Source organism: Schistocerca serialis, chromosome 6, assembly GCF_023864345.2.
Source record: "Schistocerca serialis cubense isolate TAMUIC-IGC-003099 chromosome 6, iqSchSeri2.2, whole genome shotgun sequence".
NCBI classification, from domain to species: Eukaryota; Metazoa; Arthropoda; class Insecta; order Orthoptera; family Acrididae; genus Schistocerca; species Schistocerca serialis.
The window spans coordinates 732377743-732393727 of record NC_064643.1 but is presented as its reverse complement, the minus strand read 5'-3'; the positions used below and the strand labels follow the sequence as shown (position 1 = coordinate 732393727).

The window sequence follows — 15985 nt, the reverse complement described above, 5'->3', positions numbered from 1 at the left end:
ATAATTGGGCTTACTGATAATTAGATTAGATTAGATTAATTATTCATTCCACATACCCATAAAAGAGGGAAACCTCCTGGGTGTGGAACATGTCAGATAAACACATTATAAAAATGTAATTAGAAAAACTTGAGTTTCATTAATTTTAATGATCCTCAGTCAATAAACAGTAAAATTATGTACATGAATTACATTTACATTTGTAATAGTTACAGGTTTAATACTTACATCTGCTGTCATTAAATCCATCATTCAGACATTTGCTAGTTTCTTGGATATTACAACCAAGTATTCTCAAACATTAAAGCATAATAAATTTTAATTAAAATGGTCTACTGCACTTGTTGAGAAATTCGTGGATGGAATAGAAGGAGTTGGCCACCAAAAATGCTTTAAATTATGTTTAAATTGTGCCTTGTCTGAAACTAACCTCTTAATGGTTGCTGGTAACTTACTGAAAATATGCGTTGCTGAATACTGGACTCCTTTCTGGGCAAGAGTAAGTGATTTTAAATCTTTATGTATGTTGTTCTTATTCCTAGTATTGATACTGTGTACTAAGCAGTTAGTTGGAAAAAGAGATGCATTATTTACAACAAACTTAATTAAGGAATAAATATACTGAGAAGTTGTGGTTAATATGCCCAATTCTTTGAATATGTTTCGACATGATGTTCTTGGATTTACACTACTCATTACTCTTATTATACGCTTCTGTACTCTAAAAATTTTTTCTCTGTTTGTGGAGTTACCCCAAAATATGATACCATGTGACATAATGTAGGGAAAATAAGCAAAATATGGCAGTTTTTTATATTAATATCTCCTATGTCTAACATCATTCGCATTGCAAACACAGACTTGTTTAGGCGCTTTAGCAGTTCGCTAGTAGGTCTATGTTGCTCCCACCTGAATTTATCATCAAGTTGTAATCCCAAGAATTTTACACTCTCATCTTCTCCTATTTCCATGTCATCATATTTTATAAACACACCGGAAGGAAATCTCTTGAAGGTTCTGAACTGCATAAAGTGGGTCTCTTCGAAGTTTAATGGCAGTGAATTGGCTATGAACCACTTGTCAGTAAAAATTTGATTAGCTGGCCTTTCTAAATTTATATTTGATTTACTGTTTATTGCAATATTTGTTTCATCTGCAAATAAGACAAACTTGGAATCTGGTAATGTAACAGATGACAGGTCATTAATATACACAAGAAACAGTAGTAGACCTAGTATGGAACCTTGGGAAACACCACATGTAATTTCTTCCCAGTCAGATGATGTCTGATTGCCTACTGCTGAAGTGTTACGTAATGACACCCTTTGTTTTCTTTTAGTAAGACATTACTGAAACCACACTCGTGTTGCAGGATGTGGCCGGTGCTGGGCGTGGCGCTGGCGACCTTCCTGTGCCTGTCCATCTGCTTCTCCTGCTGCAAGGTCTACTTCATCCGCAGGCGCATGGAGGACGAGGCGGCCGCCACCAGGGCCAGGGCAGCGCGCGGAAACCTCTCCTCCCGTGAGTTCCTTTCTCACCCGCCCACCTGCCTTTGCCATCGATCTGTACTGCACTTCGTAATTGTCATGTTAATAATGCCACCTGTTCATCCTACGAACGTTTTGTAAAATGGTATTCAAAATTTCTGATGATTTTATTCCCGACGTATAGCCGACGCCAGCGCCGTAGCTACGGTGGCAGCTTGAACTAACAACAGTAAACAAGAAATGTCCACTCGTCCAGCCACCGTGAGCACGCTGTGTTAAGTAGTGGACGTGCCGCAAAGCTGTTTCAATGTCGTTGAGTAGGATATCGTAATGGAGTAATTTCAGTACCGCTCTGCAGCATATCGTAATGTAGTAGCAGACACACTAAGACAAAAAAAGAATAACGGCGCACCACAAAGGAATCATCCGAATGGGACAGAAATCGGTAGATGTGATGTACATATGTTGCTGCTGTTGTTGTTGTTGCTGTTGTTGTGATCTTCAGACTAGTTTTATGCAACTCTCCATGCTACTCTATCCTGTGCAAGCTTCTTCATCTGCCAGTAACTACTGCAACCTATATCCTTCTCAATGTGCTTAGTGTATTCATCTTTTGGACTCCCTCTATGACTTTTATCCTCCGCACTTCCCTCCAGTACTAAATTGGTGATCCCTTGATGCCTCAGAACATGTCCTACCGATCTATCCCTTCTAATAGTCAAGTTGTGCCACAAATTCCTCTTCTCCCCAATTTTATTTAGTACCTCCTCATTAGTTACGTGATCTACCCATCTAATCTTCAGCATTCTTCTGTAGCGCAACACTTCGAAAGCTTCTATTCTCTCCTTGTCAAAATATTTTTCGTCCACGTTTCACTTCCATACATGGCGACAGTCCATACAAATACTTTCAGAAACGACTTCCTGACACTTACATCTATACTCGATGTTAACAAATTTTTCTTCAGAAACGCTTTCCTTGCCATTGCCAGTCCACATTTTATATCCTCTCTACTTCGACCATCTACAGTTATTTTGCTCCCCAAAGAGCAAAACTCATTTACTACTTTAAGTGTCTCATTACCTAATCTAATTTCCTCAGCATCACCCCACTTAATTCGACCTCATTCCATTATCCTCGTTTTGCTTTTCTTGATGTTCTTAAATCCTCCTTTCAAGACACTACCCATTCCGTTCAACTGCTCTTCCAGGTCCTCTGCTGTCTCTGACGGAATTACAGTGTCGTCGGCAAAATATTGAAGTTTTTATTTCTTCTCCATGGATTTTAATTCCTACACCGAATTTATCTTTTGTTTTCCTTACTGCTTCCTCAACGTACAGATTGAATAACATTGGGGAGAGGCTACAACCCTGTCTCACTCCCTTCCCAACCACTGCTTCCCTTTCGTGCCCCTCGACTCTTATAACTGCCACTTGGTTTCTGTACAAATTGTAAATAGCTTCTCGCTCCCTGTATTTTACCCCTGCCACCTTCAGAATTTGAAAGAGAGTATTCCAGTCAATATTGTCAAAAGCTTTCTCTAAGTCTGCAAATGCTGGAAACGTAGGTTTGCCTTTCCTTAATCAACCTTCTAAGATAAGTCGTAGGGTCAGTATTGCCTCACGTGTTTCACCATTTCTACGGAATCTAGACTGATCTTCCCCGAGGTCGGCTTCTACCAGTTTTTCCATTCGTCTGGATAGAATTCGCGTTAGTATTTTGCAACCATGACTTATTACATTAATAGTTCGGTAATTTTCACATCTTCCAAACAAATGATTACAACTTCCGAAAAATTGGATGATTTATTCAAGAGAAAGCTCTAGAAATTGTTCAAGTCAATACCCCATTGGTCCACCTCTGACCCTGAAACAAGCAATTATTTGGCTTGGCATTGATTGATATTGTTGAATGTATTCCTGAGGTACATCTTGCCATCGTGACAGGTTCTGTCCAATTGGAGCATTAGATCGTCAAAATCCCGACGTGGTTTGACAGCCTTATCTAAACATTCTCAACTGGTGATATATCCGAAGTTTGGCAAGCAGTACAAACTCTCGCCGTATGCGGGCCGGTATTATTTTGCTGCATTGCAAGCCAAGGTCGGCTTGTCATGAAGGGCAACAAAAATATCGTCGACTTATCGCTGTGCTCTAAAGGTGCTATGCATGACAACCAAAGGGGTCCTCCTATGAAAAGAAATGGTACTGTAGTCCATTATTCCTGGTTGTCTGGCCGTATGACGGGCAACAGACACGTTCATATTCCATCGCTGTTTGGGGCATTTCCAGACATGTCTTCCGCCTGTACTCTCATGGATTGGAGTAGAATTGTCTTCAGTGATGAGTCCCGCTTCGAACTCAGCCGTGATGACCAGTGAAGTCGTATCTGGAGGTAATGCTCTCCCGCACAAGGTGAGAGTTTGTACTGCTCGCCTTCGTGCTTGCCGAACTCCAATTCGGCCAGCAAGGTCGCCGGACCTCTCCCCAATTGACAACGTTTGGAGCATTATTGGCAGCGCCCTCCAAGCACCTTGGGATTTTGACGATCATGAGGATATCCAACAACTCTGGCAATCACTGCCAAGCCGAGTAACTGCTTGCATAGGGGCCAGAGGTGATCCAAGCGCTGTTGACTTGCTCACTTTATGAAGCTGTTTCTCTTGAATAAATTATCCTACACTGCTAATATTGTAATTTGATTCGTCTGTACACGTACATCGCATCTACCGACCTTCGTCCCATTCGGATAATCCCTCCGTGGTGTGCCCCTTCTTTATTTCTGTTCTTTTTTGTTCAAATGGTTCAAAAGGCTCTAAGCACTATGGGACTTAACATTTGAGGCCATCAGTCCTCTAGACTTAGAACTACTTTAACCTGACTAACCTAAGGACATCACACACATCCATGCCCGAGGCAGGATTCGAACCTGCGACCGTAGCAGCCGCGCGCTTCTGGACTGAAGCGCCTACAACAGCTCGGCCACAGCGGCCGGCCTATTTTTGTCTTAAATAAAGTGTTGAAGAAATTCCCCAGACTTTTCTGGAGACTAGAAATCTACTGTGGAGGAACCAGCATGGGTTTCGAAAAAGACAATGTGGTGAAACCCAGCTCACGCTATTCGTCCACGAGACTCACAGGGCCATAGACACGGGTTTCTTGACTTCCGCAAGGCGTTTGATACAGTTCCCCACAGTCGTGTAATCAACAAAGTAAGAGCATATGGGCTATGAGACCAATTGTGTGATTGGATTGAAGAGTTCCTAGATAACAGAACGCAGCATGTCATTCTCAATGGAGAGAAGTCTTCCGGAGCAAGAGTGATTTCAGGTGTGCTGCACAGGAATGTCGTAGGACCGTTGTTATTCACAATACACGCAAATGACCTTGTGGATCAAAAAGGGTTCAAATGGCTCTGAGCACTGTGGGACTTAACTTCTGAGGTCATCAGTCCCTACAACTTAGAGCTACTTAAACCCAACTAACCTAAGGACATCACACACATCCACGCCCGTGGCAGGATTCGAACCTGCGACCGTAGCGGTCGCGCGGTTTCAGACTGAAGCGCCTAGTTCAGCAGAAATTTTTTGCGAAAGACCTAACGATATTCAGAAAATATAGGCTAAATACAGTTGACAGTGGCGTCTTTGTTACTACTAGAAGTAGTTTATCTTGCAGCGAAATTGAAGTACACAGTCCCTGTGAGTTAGTATGGGTAGAGGTCATTAGCAACCGGAATAAAATAATGATTGGATCCTTTTATCAACCTCCCAGCTCAGGTGATACAATTTATGAAACATTCGAAGGGTGTTTGAATATAATTTCAAACGCTTATCGGATTCATACAACTATAGTTATTGGTGACTTCAATTTACCCTCGATATGTTGTCGAAAATATATGTTTTAAGTCCGGAGGTAGCATAAAACGCGTTTTCTGATAATTATTTCTAGGAGTTAGTTTACGAGCCCACTCGAACAGTGAACGGTTGTGAAAACACACTTAAACTGTAACAACAAATAATCCTGATCCAATAACGATCATCAAAACGGGTACAGGTGTTAGTGAACTCAGCGTTGTCGTAGCGATACTGAATACCGTGACTCCTAAATCCTCTAAAAATAAAGGAACAATGTAGCTGTTCAAACAAGGAAATAAAAATTCGTTTCACACCGTCCTGAGAGATAATCTTCACTCCTTCCTAATTAACAATGTAAATTTTGACCAGATGCGGCTTCAATTCAAAGAAATATTATCGACAGCAACTGAAAGAGTTATCCCGGTACCAAGTGAATTAATAAAAGAACGAGCTGATCCTCCACGGTACACAAAATGTGTCAGACTTCTGTTGCAGAAACAACGAAAGAAGCAAACTAAATGCAAACGAACACAAAATTCCCTAGATTCGCGATCTTTTACAGAAGTTCGAAATTTAGCGCGGACTTGAATACTTATAATAGTTTCCGCAGTGAAATTCGTCTCGAAAACTGGCAGAAAATCCAAAGAGATTCTGTTTGTATGTAAAATATGCTAGCGGCAAGACACGATTAATGCCTGTCCTGAGTGATAACAATGGAAATACTATCGATGACAGTGCTATTAAATCGGAGTTGCTAAACACAGGCTTCCCAAATTCCTTCAGCAAAGAAGACGAGGTAAACATTCCAGAATTCGAATCAAGTACAGCTGCCAACATGAATAACTTAGAAGTAGATATCCCCAGAGTTGTGAAGCAACTAAAATCACTCAATAAAAGCAAGTCTTTCTTTCCAGACTCCATACCTATTAGGTTCCTTTCAGAGTATGCTGACACAATAGGTACATACATAACAATCAACAAAGGCAATATGAAGTAATCTACTAAATTACAGGTCCATATCATTACCATCGATATGAAACAGGATTCTGGAACATACATTATGTTCGAACATTATGAATTACCTCGAAGAGAACCGTCTACTGACACACAGTCAATACGGATTTAGAAAAAATCGTTCTTGTGAAACACAACTAGCTCTTCACTCACAGGAAATGTTGAATGCTATTGACAAGGGATTTCAAATTTATTCCGTATTTCTAGTTTTCCAGAAGGCTTTTGACACCGTACCTCATCGTGATTTCCTGTCGGAGAAGCCACAGTTAGTAAACGACGGAGAGTTATGGAGTAAAACAGAAGTGCTTTCTGGCAATTCCCAAGGTAATGATGCCAAAATTGGCAATTGACCCTAAATAATGAAAAGTGTGAAGTCATCCATATGAGTGCTAAAGGGAATCCGTTACACTTCGGTTACTTGAAAAATCAATGAAATCTAAAGGCCCCAAATTCAATTAAATATCTAGGAATTACAATTACGAACAAATTGAGTTGAAAGAAACTTAGAAAATGTTGTGCGTAAGGCGAACCAATGACTGTCTTTTATCGGTAGACCACTTGGAAGATGCAACACATCTACTAAAGAGACTCCGCACACTACGCTTGTCCATCCTTTTCTGAAATACTGCTGCGTGGCGTGGGATCCTTACCAGATAGGATTAACGATGTACACCGAGAAAGTTCAAAGAAGGAAACTATGTTTTGTTTTATCGAGAAATAGATGACATCATCAAATCAAATGGCGTTTCGCGTGGCGGAGGGATCTGCTCTCGAAATTTCAATCTCCTGCTTTGTTCTCGGGATGCAAAAATTGGGAGAAACAATCATCGTAATAAAATAAGAGAAACCAGAGCTCGCACGGGGAGATATAGGTGCTCGTTTCTCCGGGCACTGTTCGAGAGCGGAATAGCAGAGAATTGTTGTGAAGGTGATTCGATGAACCATCTGGCATTTAAGTGTGCTTAGAAGGGTAGCCTTGTAGATGTAGTTGTTAAGAAATGGCATAATATGCGCAATACTTTCGAATTAACAACGTTCGAATGTAGGCACAATTTACACAGATATTTCAAATTGATACATTTGTGTACTTGCTTTACATGTCAGGCTAGTTATAAATAAACGTGTAATAAGTTGGATTTGTAGTATTAAGCATCGCTTTAATTACTGAAATAGTGTATCGTGTTATTTACTTGCAATGAAATCTAGCCCTGACCAGTTCCATTACGAGATGAGGCTTTAGTTTATAGTGATTATAAGAATTTGACAATTTTTCACTCAAAATCGCCATTAAAAGGAACTTACGGAGACAGGAACCTAGTTTAAATATTCTTTTGGATTGCATGGGTCACTTATCACGTCCCAGCAGGCTCATGGTAAATTCGCCGCAGTGCTGCTGTTACACAGTGCGCATGATCATCACCGCCAAGGAAATCAATGTTGGTAGAACTTGGCACTTCTCGTCGCTAGACACACGAGGGCATGTTGAAATGTAACGTCTCTGAATTTTTCACGTGAAAACTCCCAAAACTTTTTAAGTAAAAGAAACTTTATTAACATTCTACATCTGTATTTTTCATGTCTACATATTTCATTTCTCAACTTAGTCACGTTGGCGACGAATACATTTCTTAACGAGATACCGTCACTGCAGAATGTTTGACTTTGTTGTTGGAGCCACAATCTCACCTCTGCTTACGCCACTCAATCACTACCAAAGTGAAGTCCTCGAAGGTTTGGAAAATAGGTGAAAACTGGATGGCACCAAGTCGGGACTGCATGATTGATGACTTATGACAGCGAACCCAAGGCGTCGGATTGTTCTACACATAGCAGCATTGTCATGCTGAAGGATACGGTGCTCTATATGTGTACGAACTCTTGGAATTCGAAACTGGATTACGTTACACACCACCAAGCTACACGCTACAATTCAAATCCCTCTAGTGGCAGAAGCTTGCAGATATGTATACATGAAGAATAAAGACGTAGGATATTAATTAGCTTCATTTAATAAGCTTTAGCAGCTTTCACGTACAAAATTTTATGGCATTACTTTTCAGCACAGTCTCATACATACAAACTCCAAACAAGCCGTATTACAGCGTGTGATGTGTGTGTCTGCAGCAGTACTAGAGAGCAATATCAAAACATTTCTTCTTAGAGACATCGCATAAAATTGCTGTTGGCTGTGATTCAGTTGTCAGTGTTGTAATACGTAAGATAAATATTATAGTTGTAGTATTGTGAACTTGTCTACAGTCGGTAGTAAAGGCATAATCTTTAATATATTAGATGTGGCGCTTCTCAGACCAGACGCTACTGGCAGTAGCAGATTAGGAAGAAAGATCGACACACAACCTTCTCTTAAAAAACCAGTAAAATTTCATGTGCTCCTTGAAGTACAATAACTGTTGTAGAATATAATCTTATCATTACAAATTTACCTGAATTAATTTAAAGAAAAGACGAGAACCTCTGCTAAAATTCAAGAAAGAATATCTTTATAATCATTACTTTATTATAAATTAGGTTTTCAAAAAAAAGACAAGAAACACTACTGAAATTTGACAAGTAAGATCGTTGTAATCAGCAGTCTACCAGAAACTATTTTTTTAAAGAACTAGACCAGGTAAATCTGCCAGTCACGTACAACTAATATGATTACGATATTGTTAACGCTGACCGGCACCTTAAAATCATCTCATAATTAAAATTCAAACCCTCCAAAGAATTAAGAGCACCACAGCTGAAGTACAATACATAAAAACGTTAAACGTTAACCGTTTCAATAACAATTCCATTGTATCAATACCTCTTGTAACAATTACTGCGAATTTACTATGGAAGCTTTGCAAGTCGGTATCTATTACCTTCGGTTATCCACATCAACAAGTAGCAGGGTCCATAGACATGCCACTTGTACAAGTCACCAAGAATGTTTTTGTTACTGAAGTGCGGAGCCTTCTCTGAAACTTAAGTACTTTTGGAAAAGTTAAAATTATTGTAATACACTCACGCTCAACACAGGTTTGATTCCTGTACTCTGAAACAAGATATCAGACCCCAATAACTGCTCACTATTGTAAGGAGCAAAACGAGGAAGATAATCATGAAACAATCACGTATAACTGCTATTATTATTGTCTGACAAAGGCTGCATTAATATCGGAAGATCCACAACTTGCACTGGCTTACATATTAGGTTGGTTCATAAGTTTGTAGCTCTTTTCTTTTGCATGTTGGTATCGCGGTTGCTACGGGTTTATTTATCGATTTTCATTTTTTATTTGTAATTCACTGTTGCTATTTGAGTTTGCATATTGTCATTTTGTCGTTTGGAGATACTGAGTAGAGCTGTGAACGCTAGAAAATGGAGTGCCAAGTGGAGAAATCGCAACAGTTCCGACATATTCTTCTGTTTGATTTCAATAGAGGGGTGACAGCTGCGGAGGCAGACAGGTGCATTTTACGCCGTGTATGGGGATAATGCCACTGGACAGAGCACGGCAAGACAACGCTTTTCTCGTTTTAAGGAGCATCGCTTTGACATTAGTTGTAACCTCCCCTCACTTATCGACCTTAATGACAGTGAAAAATTAAACCGCGCGTACCTAATGGAAATTTGGGAAAAGCAATCGTCACCGAAGTTAACCTGTCGGTAAAGAGGGAGGAAGTGTTACATGTAAATGAAAGGAAAAATGCAAATGAAATTGGTGGAAATTAATTTTGAAAAGGGGTAATGTTTATAAAGACAGTAAATGGGCGGTCGTTACGTTAACAATTAACAGGCGTTAGTTAGATATCTGAGATTTGGGGAAAATCACGGTCGCCAGTCCTATGGGCAACTACTATAATAACTGAAAATGGAAGATTAATGCACATATAATTAGCACTAAAAGCGTGGCAACTGAAGGTTGACACGTGTTGTGTGAAAACTGAATGTTTGTCAGAAGTAATAAATTTCGCTACATTCTCACTTAATTTATCAAAAGAATTAATAAAACCGGAATACTGAAAGTTAATTTCGTGACTGAAATTAATAGCGAACTTTGTTTCTGAAGCACTACGAAATTCAATAAAATAAAGTTAGTCTTGGGCTATCTCAACAATCATTTCAATAGCTACTTGAATCTACGCAATTTAGAAATAAGAGATTTAACTTTGAACTTGAATTAAATGATTCTGAACAATTAACAACAGTAAAATTTAGTACGTACCCAGCTGAGCTACACTCACAGGTAAGCTAAAATATGGTAACAAAACTCGCACTCTTAATTTCAGCTTGTGTGATCTAAATACTGTAGCCAGCTATGAATATCTTAACTGAACTTTGAAGTTAAAGCAGTGAAATGGAATGATATTACTTTAATGCTGGCGTCTGAATTTCAACGACACTCGGGTTCATTCCAGAAAAGGAAGCGACCCTGCTTGGTAATGCAATTGGGACAATGAGCAACAAAGGTTCATGCTAAGTTGCTGTATGTTTATGATGCAACAGTTTGAAAAGCTGAGGTCTGCCACACAGTTCTAAAACTTCACGTGCTTCCAGTCTTCCTTGTTGGTTGATTGAAGGTTTGAAGCCGTCGATCGAGGAGGTGGCGACAGTCACTCATTGTCGGCCGTCGCTGTTGCAGAAGCTGGATGTTGGCGCGCCTTCTTCTCGACACAGTCACCAGGCGAAACGGGCTCTCGATGTGCGCCAGATAATGCTTCCCGTCCGCGACACCATGTCAGAAACCATCATAGCGAGTCGAGTGCAATTACATGCTGCCAAACCCCGAAAGCGCGGCAACTCGTGGGAGCGTCACACAACACTGCTCCACCGCTCTACTCCAGCCAGACTCCGCTCTGCCCGCGCTCCACGCGGCAGTTAACACTCCCAAATATCCTAAACACTTTGGTTCTCCACACGACCTATCGATGTAATCGTTCGATATCATAGTTTTCCCTAGGCAAGACCCAGCGTAAAAATACAAATAATATTTACAAAAAAACCAATTATATATCGACATAAATGCATATATATATATATATATATATATATATATATATATACAAATAGTAAAACAATTACAATATATAAAGACACAGAAATGTGATATCTTCAGGTAAAAATAAGGAAAAAATTTTATATTACAATAGATGCAAACAGGAGTATATGCATTTCCGGCGTTACATAGTGACTCTATGTTCAGAAAGGCCATCGGAGTTTGATGGAGATCGTTTAAACACATTAATCCACAATGATCCAAGCCACTGTTCGCGGTAACAGGCAAATGTGATGAACTGTGATCATTCCAACATGCTGCGACATTTTCATCCAATGGGCAACGTTCCAAAACCAGGTTTATACGTACAGTATGCTCTAAGCCAAGCTCACAAAGATGAGCTGATGGCCATATGTGCATCTCTGCTTACTCGTCATCAATTGACTCGTGAACAACATCGACAATTCCAATCCTATATCGTTACTTGTGACAAGAAATGGTGTCTTTATGCTGACATAAAGAACAAAGCAGCAACTTCCCGTACAAAGACCTGCGCGCATCCACAAAAGGTGACGTAATGTAACGCATCTGCTGGAACAGCGACGGTGTGATTGTACTACGAACTGCTCTCCCGAGGTGGCACCATCTCCGCTGACACATCACCCCTGACGTTCATTGCCATCAACTGAGACGTCTTGCAGAACGCAGTCCAAGAACAACAACCAAGACAACTGCGTGAAGTGATGCTGGTCCACGATGTCGCCCGACCGCATTCTGCCACACAGATAAGAAACGCTATACAGGAGTTGGGTTGGGAAGTCATTCAGCACCCACCTTATTCACCTGATCTTGTGCCCTCAGATTTTCGCCTTTTCCGCTCTCTGTCGAACAACCTGAATTTTTTATTCGGTAATTCATTTCCCCTCCTAAAGACTCATTCAAAAATGTATCACAGTGTACCATTCACTGAAATACAATGTTATGAATTACATAACACATCACTGACTTTGAGCCCGGGATCACAAACTCGTCCACTTGATGGAGTTGTCAGAAAGCAAATGAAAACCAAGTAAAAACCTAACAAAAAATTGAGTTTGACTCTGCTGTACCATTTCCCAAGAGTAGAACATGCAAAGGTGCTCAATGTGGTGACCCTGCACACCGATAAACTTGTACACTCGTTGAATGAAAGAATTATTTACTGCTTCCAGTGTTTCTTGCTGAAGAGAATTACAAGCAAGCACGATACGTTACTGTATGTCATCTGGTGTTGTTCAAATATCACGATAGACAACGTCTTTAATGCAGCCCCAAAGAAAAAAGTCCAGAGGATTTAAATCACGAGACCTAGCAGGCCAAGTAACTGTTCCTCCTCGAGCAGTCCATATGGTAGGATACCTTCGGTTCAGAACACGACGTGCACGCAAGGCATTATGAGCTGGACATCCATTGTGTTGGTACTACATAAAGCATTACGGTTCTTAGCTGCACTTCATCCAGAAGAGAAGGAAGGTCTGAAGAAGTTGGCATACGCTGTGCCGTTTAGACTGCCATTAATGAAATAAGGGTCAATAATAATTTAAGTACCAAGCAGTCCACACCAGACGTTAACCCTCCATTGACGCTAATGTTCCACCTGTCTAAAACATCGTGGGTCGTCGCTGGACCAATAATGCATTCTCCTTTTATTTACCTGTCCTTTGTTTGAGAAGGAACATTCATCGGTAAATAGAACATTGGAGAAGAAGTTCGGGTTGGCGAGGATTTGCTGCTGTGCCCAAAGCCAATCTCGTGTTCGAGCTGTCCTGTGCTTACATGTGGATTCATAGCAACGGAAGCGAGAACACTAACTTCGGCAGCTTCGTCTATGCGAGTGCTACGACGATTGCGTTGTCGTGGTTGAAACTTCCCGTTTCCTGAAGCGTCGCAACAAGACGAGAAAACATCCGTCGGGAAGATGGGTTCTCGTTAGGATATTGCTCTCTGTACAGTTCCTCTGCCTGCGTAGCATTTCGCCTACCTTCAACAATAACCATAAAAGAAACTTTATGTCGATGCAGTTTGTAGGACAGCTTTTACTGTATGCCTACCCTACAGAACAGTATTTAAAATGATTAAACAACTGTACTAAATTTACCCGTACATAACTAAACAGTATTGCAATTACTGTTCTGCTGACTTACAGTCCCCATAAATGAGCAGCATTTCTACCTTCCCTTCGTTGGTGTACATTCTACTCACACAACTCTTCAACTGACGATGGTTGACGGAATGACGGATGTGCGTTCTACTTATGTTTACATTTGTGCTCTGTCCTCTGTCCTCTGTCAACGTCAGCACGTCGATGTGTTCCATTACCCCGAGTACCTGCACTAAGCCCTGGGAGCGTCAACGTCAGTGCTGTGTTATGTAATTAATAACGTTGTGTTTCAGTGAATGGTACACTGTGATACATTTTCGAATAGGTCTTTAGGAGATGAAATCAATTACCGAATAAAAAATTCAGAGTGCCATTTAAAAAAGTCATACCGCTGTTCATATTTTTGTAAAAAACAAAGCTACAACGAAGGCTATCTTTTTGATTGATATCCCCCTGACGGCTAAAGAACATTTGCTTGAAACATTTTTAATTTTCATCAGGATAAACATTTAGGATGGTCAAGATAAATGGGACACTATATATATATATATATATATATATATATATATATATATATATATAGAGTGGTCCATTCATCATGACCGGGAGAAATATCTTGCGAAATAAGCGCCAAACGGAAAAACTACAAAGAACGAAACTTGTCTATCTTGAAGGGGGAAACCAGATGGCGCTGTGGTTGGCCCGTTAGATGGCGCTGCCATAGGTCAAACGGATATCAACTGAGTTTTTTTAAATAGAAACACTCATTTTTTATTACATATTCGTGTAGTACGTGTAGTATGTAAATAAATATGAATGTTTTAGTTGGACCACGTTTTTCGCTTTGTGACAGATGGCGCTGTAATAGTCACAAATATACGACTCACAATTTTAGACGAACAGTTGGTAACAGGCAGCTTTTTAATTAAAATACATAACGTAGGTACGTTTGAACAATTTATTTCGGATGATCCAATGAGATGCATGTACCTTTGTGAACTTATCATTTCTCAGAACGCATGCTGTTACAGGGTGATTACCTGTAAATACCACATTAATGCAATAAATGCTCAAAATGACGTCCGTCAACCTCAATGCATTTGGCAATACGTGTTACGACATTCCTCTCAACAGCGAGTAGTTCGCCTTCCGTAATGTTCCCACATGCACTGACAATGCGCTGACGCATGTTGTCAGGTGTTGTCGGTGGATCACAATAGCAAATATCCTTCAACTTTCCCCACAGAAAGAAATTCAGAGACGTCAGATTCGGTGAACGTGGTGTTCGACGACCAATCCACCTGTCATGAAATATGCTACTTAATACTGCTTCAACCGCACGCGAGCTATGTGCCGGACATCCACATCGCCATTCTATGATGCAGTGAAACATATTATAGTAACATCGGTAGAACATTACGTAGCAAATCAGCATACATTGCTCCATTTAGATTGCCATCGATAAAATGGGGGCCAATTACCCTTCCTCCCATAATGCCGCATCATACATTAACCCGCCAAGGTCGCTGAGGTTCCACTTGTCGCAGCCATCGTGGATTTCCCGTTGCCCAATAGCGCATACTATACCGGTTTACGTTACCACTGTTGGTGAGTGACGCTTCGTCGCTAAATAGAACGCATGCAAAAAATCTGTCATCGTCACGTAATTTCTCTTGTGCCCAGTGGTAGAACTGTACACGACATTCAAAGTCGTCGCCATGCAATTCGTGGAGCACAGAAATATAGTACAGCTGCAATCGATGTTGATGTAGCATTCTCGACGCCGACGTTTTTGAGTTCCCTATTCTCACGGAGTTTGTCAGCTACTGATGTGCGGATTAGCCGCGACAGCAGCTAAATCACCTACTTGGGCATCATCATTTGGTGCAGGTCGTGGTTGACTTTTCACATGTGGCTGAACACTTCCTGTATCCTTAAATAACGTAACTATCCGGCGAACGGTCCGGACACTTGGATGATGTCGTCCAGGATACCGAGCAGCATACATAGCACACGCCCGTTGGGCATTTTGATCACAATAGCCATATATCAACATGATATCGACCTTTTCCGCAATTGGTAAACGGTACAGTTTAACACGGGTAATGTATCACAAAGCAAATACCGTCCGCACTGGCGGAATGTTACGTGATACCATGTACTTATACGTTTGTGACAATTGCAGCGCCATCTATCACAATGCGAAAAAAGTGGTCCAACTAAAACATTCATATTTATTTACGTACTACGCGAATATGTAATAAAAAATCGGGGTTCCTATTTAAAAAAACGCAGTTGATATCCGTTTGATCTATGGTAGCGCCATCTAGCGGGCCAACCATAGCGCCATCTGGTTTCCCCCTTCCCTCTAGACGAGTTTCGTTCTTTGTAGTTTTTTCGTTTGATGATTATTTCGTGAGATATTTGGCCCGGTCACTCTGAATGGACCACCCTGTATTATGGATGACTTAAGTCTCTGTAATGTGTATCTGCTGTGTTT

General features: G+C 40.6%; 1 long non-coding RNA gene across 1 annotated transcript in view; it reads left to right on the top strand.

The window, feature by feature from the left end:
• LOC126484566 (uncharacterized) overlaps positions 1 to 1515 on the top strand; it is a 180081-nt gene extending 178566 nt beyond the window's left edge. The window contains exon 3 of the long non-coding RNA XR_007587879.1: positions 1373 to 1515. This is a non-coding gene — a long non-coding RNA (uncharacterized LOC126484566). The remainder of the gene's footprint in view (positions 1 to 1372) is intronic.
• Positions 1516 to 15985: the final 14470 nt, after the last annotated feature.